Below are 7,408 nucleotides of genomic sequence, written 5' to 3' on the forward strand. Positions count from 1 at the left end.
AGCTGCCGGCCTGCGCATTTTGCTCCCGCGCTTCTGCAAAAAAAGCCCACGAGCAACCCTAGCCCACTCGTGGGGGATAAGGGGCACCTGAACAAGCCCCTGGCACTGGGAAGGGCCAGGGCCCAGGTTTGTAGAGCAGCCCTGAGAAATGTTTCTGTCCCTTCTCTCCTCAGAGAGAACACCCCAATGCCAGCACCCACACGGCCTGGGGACAGTGTCCCAGGGCAGAGAGGAGACCCTGCACCAGGGCGGGAGGTGGGCAGAGGCATAGGGGTACAGGGAAGGATGTGGCAAGGAATCAGCCCTTGCTTTCTCCAAAACAAATCCTTTGGTAAATAATCCATCACTGTGCAGCAGGTCCTTTCTCCCAGCCCCTTCCTGATGGAGGGGAGCGACCAGCAGCCCCAGAGATGCTTTCCCATAACTCTGCTTAAACTCAGCAGCGAGTTTCTCAGCACACACACACACACCCCCATTTCTGCCCATCCTTGGTGACTTTCCATCCAAGTGCGACAGTCACATCCCTGAGCACCGCACTTCCAGGCAGCTTTCCTTTACGTCCCTCGGCCCCAGTGACACAGCCCTGCAGCAGTGACAGCCCTGCGTCATATTTCTGTGTGTGGTGTATTTGTTTTTGGGGGCCTGTTGAATGGCAAATGCGAAAGGGAAGGGGACTCCTTCCTGTTCTTTCAGAGCCGGTCGCTGTGCCCCGCTCGGCTTCAAGGGAATAGCCGGCAAAGCGGCCGCTTTCACAAATAATGGCTTCATTAGATTGAAAGAAGTGGACAGTGACCTCCCCGAAATGGACTTTCTGACCCCTGCTGACCTCTGGCCCCAGCTCTGACAGCCTGTAAATCTTCCCCCTCGCAGCACGGCTGGGGCAAGGGCAGGCAGTGCTCTGCTGGAGCCGGCGGTGCTGCCCATGGTCCGGCATCGCAGACGCCCCGTGCAAGAAGCACAGTGCTGCCTGGGTCCAGTCCCACTGCTACGTCCTGAGCCCGGCAGGATGAGGCTCCGGGGGTGGGAAAAACCCAGGCATGTGGGCCACAGCTTTGGCAGAGACAGGGATGGCTGCCCTCAGTGTGCTGCCGACCCCACCAGGGGCTGGTCCCAGGGAGCTGAAGGGCCCTGGAAATGGTGTTATCAGGGCTGCGGCACCATCTCCCAGCACATCACCATCACCACCTGCCCATCAGGATGGCAGAGACCAGCTCAAAACCAGCCTCTGCATCCCCATCGGGGAGAGCTGAGCCCATTCCCTGCCCATCCCACAGACACAGCCCTCCTGGCTGCACACAGAGACACACAGACCTCCTCCAGACCCCCCAGCACCCACCTCCACCGCCCTCCCGTGGGCACAGACCCTTCCCTGCAGTCCCCAGCACCTCCTTCCCCAGCTGCACAGCCCAGGGTGCTGCCGGCCGCTGCACAGCCTTGCCACCCAATCTGCTGGTGGAGAAACTGAGGCACGATGGGGATCTGTGGCCAGTGGGTGGCTCTGCAATGGGAACCCATGCCAGGCTCTCCACGACAGCTCAGTGCCCTGCGCTCCCTGAAGCTGGCACATGCCCCCCATGGCACAGCCCTGGTGCCGGCAGCGAGCCCCTCGCGTCCCAGAGCCACCCGCCTCCCTCCTCCCCGTCCTTGCACGCTCGCCGCTGACCTTTGGCTATGAAGCAATCAATAACGGAGGCCGCAGTGCCGCTCCTCCCCCTCACCGGCTCCCTGCGCCCCCCACTCGCCCCGTGCCTCTAACGAGCCCAGCCAGGTTTGAGGGATGCTCTGGCACCTCCCCACACGTGGGGACACGGGGCTGGGGGTGCACTGACCAACCGGAGACATGGGTGTGCTCCCAAGGATGCCCTGACCAGGCACTTTCTTCCCAACATCCCACAAATGCTCCCCTGGGGCTGCTTTCCCGCTCTGGGGTGTCAGTGGGTGCCCCACACCCCTGGGTTTGGGGCTCTGGGGTGCCCACGGAGGGGGTGGAGCATGGCCATCCTGCTGCCATCAGAAACGGGGCTCCCCAGGGCATCGGCGCTTGACAAGGGAAGGGCAAGGAGTGTGCCTGTGGGGTGACCCGCTGGGATGCTGCCTGGTGCCAGGCTGCCCCGCGCCTTTGCTGCCTTTTGGTAAAGGCAAGAGGGGATAAAGGCGGGTAGAGATGGTCCTGGCATGGAGCAATGAGTTGTGCCCAAATTTAGCAGCTCCTCTTTGCACCCCCAGCTCCCTGTGCTAAAAGCCCTTGGGCAGCAGCTGATCGATTGGCTGCAGAGCGGGGATTGATCAGGTTTTCAGCCCCATACATATTCCTGCTCTCTGATAAAGGGAAATCAATAGCTGAAAGAGGTATTCCTCCGAGGCAGCAGCCTCCAGCAGACCAGGGCTCACAAACCTTCCCTCACCCCCTAAATCCCCCCACCCCAGTTCAGGCCTTGCTCCCCCTGACAGCAAACCCAGGCAGCAGGAGAGAAAATTGCTTTGGGGGAGCTGGGCTGGCAGGGCAATGTGGCAGGACACCAGGGAAAGGAGGCAGAGCCTCCCCTCCTGTGGCTGAATCTCACCTCCTAAAGCATCAGCTTGTCCTGCATCTTCCTCCTTTCATCGCTGGTCTGGCAAAGGGGGTTTTCCTCCTTCTCGGGGGGCTAGAGACCCCCCCCAGCCCAAAGCCCTGGGCAGGATGACCCTGGGGAAGCCAGGCCAGCTGGCACATCCACAGCCCATCACCTCCAAATGCCTGCAGCTGCATCCAGCACCGCCCTGCCCTCAGCCCCTTCCCCAGTGCTGAGACCTGGAAACTCATTGCAGCTGTGGCCAGAGCAGCACCCTCCCAGATGCCTGTCCCATGGGGACAGGGCATGGGCACCCAGTGTTACCCTGGGGGGGAGCTCTGCCTGCAGGCGATAGAGCCCTGTGTGCCCATGGGTGCAAACAGGCACAGGGGCTGAGCCCCCCCTGCCCAAAATACAGCCCAGGGGGGTGGCGTAGGTCTGCGTCAGCCCGGACGGTCCCTTCTCATGTACCTGCTCCTGCCGTGCCTCGGTTTCCCTACCTGTAAAATGGGCCTCGTGCCCAGGAGCTTTTGGGTGCTTTGAGATCACCCATGGGGAGATGCCCCATGCATAGGGACAGTCCCTAGCTCAGCGCCACCTGGAGGAGCCCAGGGACTGGGATGGCTCCGTCCCTGCCACCGTGGGTGCCCCAGGCCCCTTGCGGACATGGGCAAAGACCTCTCCTGGGCAAGTGGTGTTGGAGCATCCCTGTGTCCATGTGCTGCTGCAGAGACCTGATGCGCGCGGTGCACCTCAGCAAGGCCCTGCTCTCCCTGCCGGCTGCCAGCTTGGCGGCCAGACCCGAAGCCATTTCTTGTCAACACCCCTGGTTATTTTAAGCTTTCAGGCCCTTCCAGGAAAACCCAACTCGAGCAAAGCGAGAAAGGGCTGGGAAGGCCTGGGGGCGTGTTTCCGAAAAGCACCCGCTACCAAGGCCGCCCCCGCATCGAGAGCAACTGCAGGTCAAGAGGGAGCGGGGGGTGGGGGGCGTGGGTCTTGGGGACTCCTTGTCCCAACCCCTGGGCATGGGGATGCCACCAGCCCCCTGCAGCTGCTGGGAGGTGGGGGAGGTTGTGCAGGTCACACAGAGCATGAGCATGTCAGCTCTCAGCTCCAGCCGTGTGCTGTGAGCCACCAGAGACACTTATCTTGAGCCATCGCGGGCAAGCGGGGAAGGTGCGAAATTTTGGAGGGGGAGGATGCTCAGGCGCTGAGCAGCACTGAGTGGGTGCTGGGTGCAGGCGGGGGGATGGTGGCGCCTGCTGTCTTTCTGAAGTGCTGGCAGGGAGGAAGCGGTGACATCTCGCTGTGGTCCCCAAGCACTCACTGTCCCAACCTCCCCGTCCCCAGCACCCAGCACCCCCCCTTCCTCCTCCCTCCTTCCCTGCCGGCAGGCTGCTGACCATCACCTGGGTGCTTGTAATGCACCCAAAGACCTGCAAACCTGACCCCCCGGTGCCTAATCATCCCCCCAGCACCCTGCCAGCCCCTCCTTGGGCACTCCATCACACCCCCCCCCAGCATCCTGCCACCCACCCTTTGGGCACCCTGCCACCCTCTTGAGCCCCCTGTCATCCCTCCAGCACCCTGCCATCCCCTCTTTGGGCACCCTGCCACCCTCTTGGGCACCCCATCACTCTCCTAGCACCCTGTCACCCCCCCAGCACCCTGCCTCCAGGCTCTGCAGCCCCCAGCTCTCCCCAGGGTACTGGGGTGCTCTGGGGTCCCAGGACACACGTCCCTGTCCCAGCCCTGCCTCCCCCCCTACCGACCCCAGCACTATTTTGCTCTCATGCCTCCATCTCTCTCTCAACCTCCTTTTACTTTTCCTTTCCCCTCCCCTTCTTGCTGTCACCTTCCCCTTTCCCCCAGCCTGGAGGAAGGGTGACAGCAGGGATCCCCCTGCAGCCCCCCCTCCCCTGGGTGCTCTGGGGCTCCCTCCAGCCCCGTGTCACTCCCTGGGTGCTGTGTCAGAGCCCGTCCCTGTCCCCGCAGCCTGCCCCACACCATGTCCCTCCCTTTGCACATGGTGACTCAAGGCCTGGGCCTGTCCCAGTGTCCCTCCAGTTCCCCCAGTGCCTGGGGAACTGGTTTGCCCCAGGGAGGACCCTCCCCAGTGCTGACTAAATTCTCCCCGGCCAGCCCCGGCGGTGCTGGGGGATGCGGCAGGGAGCTCCTGCTTCCCGCAGAGCCGCAGCTGGCTGGCTTGGCTGGTTTGGCACGTACACATGCATGCACACGCTTGCACACGCTTGCACACATGTGCATACTCACACATTGCAGCTGGCCCCACTCCCCCCAGGACCTCCCTATTGCTGCCCATATCGCTGGAGGGACGCAGGGGCCGGATCCTGCTCCTGTGCTGGAGCCATGAGGCTGGGCAGCCGGACCCCACGTGGGTGTTCAGCCACCCTTGGGCTCCCTGGGGCCACTGGGGACCCCTCCGTGTCCCCTCTGTCCTGTTCCCAAGGGGACTCAACTGCTACCACCACGGAAGCGGGGCCACGGGCCTGGGGCAGCCGGGCAGGAGCTGCCAGCATTCCCCTTCTCCAGGGAAGGGCTGTGGTTGAGGGAGACCACACAGGAAACTTTCCTCCCAAAGCAAATCGGTATGAAAGGAGGTTTCTGCCCCAAACCCCTTCCCCTGCCACTCCTCACCTGGTTGTGTTTTGCACGTGGTTTCTCAAGCCACTGTGTTCCCCATGAAGGGCGCTGGAGGGAGGCCAGAGGCTCTGGTAAAACCCAGCAGAGAAGGAGAAATCAACTTTTTCTGGTCTTCTCTGGTGGGACAGCTTTTTGGGAGGTAGCGGAGTGGGTGTGGGACTCATCCCCTCCCCACTGTCACAGGACCAGTGTCCGGGGGTGCCATCACAGCTGGGAGCTGCTGTGTGTGCTCACTGAGGGTTTCTTCAAAGCTGTGACTGTGTTAGCCACTAGTAGGTTTCAGAGTTAACACCCTGTTTAAGGGGAGCCATTCATGTGGTCTCAGGCTGTTGGCCAGCCCAGCCAAGGATGCTGCTGCTCCTGGCCCTTTTTCAGGCTCCCCATGCAGCTGGGGCTGGTGACACCAGCCGGTGGGTGGCCCAGGTCCCGCTGGCCCTGCGGAGGGTGACAATGGCACCTCTGCCACCCCCAGCGGGTGACCTGACTGTGCAGGGCTTGGGGCCCTGCTGTGTCCCCATCCCGCCTGGCTCCCAGTGCCCACAGTGCCCCCAGTGCCAGGCTCAGCCCTCTGTCCCCATCCTGGCGTGGGACATTTCTGCCCGCTGCAGCGGCGGCGGGCGGTTGGCTGGGGACAGTGACCTCCCTCTGCTTTCCTGGGGATTTTCTGCTCTGGGGGCACCCCATCATGGTGGCACCAGTGGCACCTCCTGACACTGGGCCATGCCCTGGTGAGGGAGCCGAGTCCCCATCCACCGGGCCATGTCTATTAGAGACAACCCAGTCCCCCCTCCTCCTCTTCCTCCCCGCAAAGAGGCTTCACCTCGCCTCTCCAAATTTAGCAAAGGCCCTCGGACCCAGAGGTTTCCTGTTCACTCGCTCCCAGCAGCCACTGAACCATAACGTGGCGGCAGCTGGGGCTCAGCGGTGGCTGTGGTGCTGGAGCGGAGCAGGTAGGAGCCACCGCGCTGCCATGTCCCATGGGGACATCCCCATGCACGAGCATCCCTGCGGGCTCTTCCGCCCTTTCTGCCTCCCCCGCAGACCCCAGCTCCCATCGCTCCGGCTCGGGGCTGCCATCGCCGCTGCTTGCCATTTTACAGGGCACAGCATCAGCTGGCGGGGACAGAGCTCCTCGGTGCTGGGATACGGTGATGCCGGGACATGGTGATACCGGGTGGCGTGCGGCTTTGCTCGCCAGGCATTGGCTTCCCCAGCACGTGCTGCAAACCTGCTCTTTAGGCTTGACTATTGCTTTGGGTTTAGTTACCCCAAAAACAAGCAAAGGGGGGGGAAAAAAGTCTGTTTGCCTTTCAATGGCTGGGGAAGCGGGGCTGAGCCCAGGGCACTGCCCTGCCCGGATGCGCCCCAGCCCTGGCTCTGCTCACCGCCCGGAGCTCGCTTTCTGCTTGGCAGGTTTGGACAACCCTCCTGGAAATGCCATTTTTTTCCCCCAGCGATGGCTTTTTGTGCCCAAGGCTGGAGTGGGTGGGTACCAGGGCGCCGGGGCTGGGTGCCAGAGCTGTCCCCGGGGCACTGGGATGTGGCCAGGCTCTGCGCTCCCCCGCTGCATCCCTGCCAGGATGGGGTCCTTCTCCGCTCCCCAGCCTCACCCCGCTGCGGGTGCTCAGCCTGTTGGATCTGGGGGTGCAGGATGGGGTGAGGAGGTGGTAGAGCCCCCCAGCCCCCTCTGAGCGGTGGCCGGTGCCCCCCCAGACCGGCTGCGGGGAACAGTGAGCACATCCTGCAGGACACGCAGGTCTGGTTGCCGCTTGGGAACATCTACGCCAAAGGGGACACCTGACGGGCAGCCCTCCTGGCGGGTAAGTACCGACCCCACTGCCACCGCTGTGGTCCCCCATCACCCTACAACCTCCTTCTCACCTCTGAGTACCCATGGGGACACCCCGACACCCCCCTCCCCAGCCTTGGGCTCCACAGGGAACGGTTCAGCCCTCCCCAGATGCTGCTGCAGGGGGGAAACTGAGGCACGACTGCAGTGGGGTGGTGGCAGGACAAAGACCCTGCTCTGCAGGTGGGGGGGTCCCCCTGTTTCCAAAACCACCCCTGAACCGTAGGACTGGGGTCTGAACCCAACCCCCCTGTGCTGAGAACTGGTCTCCACAGCGTCTGGCCCCATAAACCTGCTCCAGGTCCCAGCTCATGTCCCCCGTCCCCCCCCCAGGTTTTCTAGC

The 7,408-nt window shown here is 63.0% G+C and overlaps 1 protein-coding gene across 1 annotated transcript in view; it reads left to right on the top strand.

Annotated features, from left to right (window-relative positions):
• Window positions 1-7,408, top strand: part of CRYBG2 (crystallin beta-gamma domain containing 2) — a 37,994-nt gene that overhangs the window by 4,203 nt on the left and 26,383 nt on the right. The gene's annotated exons all lie outside the window — the stretch shown is intronic.

The sequence above is a fragment of the Egretta garzetta genome, unplaced genomic scaffold (assembly GCF_000687185.1).
Source record: "Egretta garzetta isolate BGI_Z169 unplaced genomic scaffold, ASM68718v1 scaffold101, whole genome shotgun sequence".
Taxonomy (NCBI): Eukaryota; Metazoa; Chordata; class Aves; order Pelecaniformes; family Ardeidae; genus Egretta; species Egretta garzetta.